Genomic DNA, 476 nt, shown 5'->3' on the forward strand with positions numbered 1-476 from the left:
GGGGGACCGGTTAGAAAAGTGCTCGGAAAGTTAGCCCAAGGTGTCCCGGGTAGAAACGGGGGGAGGCCCTAAATACCTCTCGGTTGGGTTGGGTTGGGTTGAGCAAAAGGAGGAGATGGAGCAAGCAGAGAGGCCTTAAAAGCATCCAAGGTCTCCTTCCTTAGATGGCTTGGTGGGCCAGCTTTTCTTCTTTGGGGAGGCAGCAATGGGGAGACACACACCCCCCCACCCAAAGTTAGGGAGTAAAGAGGCGATGGGGCCGCCGCTGATCTCTCCCACCGCAGCTCAGAAAAGTTAGAGGGAAAGTCCCAAGATGGGGACCCTGTCCGACCCTTGCAGGAGAAGTCAAGTCCAAAGGGAGAAGGCTGAGCGGCCTCTGTCCTTAGCCCAAGAGGGGAGCCAGAGCCGGGGGCGACGTCCAACAAGCTTCCCCAAAGGCCAGGAGCGGAGCAAGGAGCCCCACCGCCCCGCAGAGT

Source organism: Pantherophis guttatus, chromosome 2 (genome assembly GCF_059756535.1).
Source record: "Pantherophis guttatus breed Tessera chromosome 2, ASM5975653v1, whole genome shotgun sequence".
Classification (NCBI taxonomy): Eukaryota; Metazoa; Chordata; class Lepidosauria; order Squamata; family Colubridae; genus Pantherophis; species Pantherophis guttatus.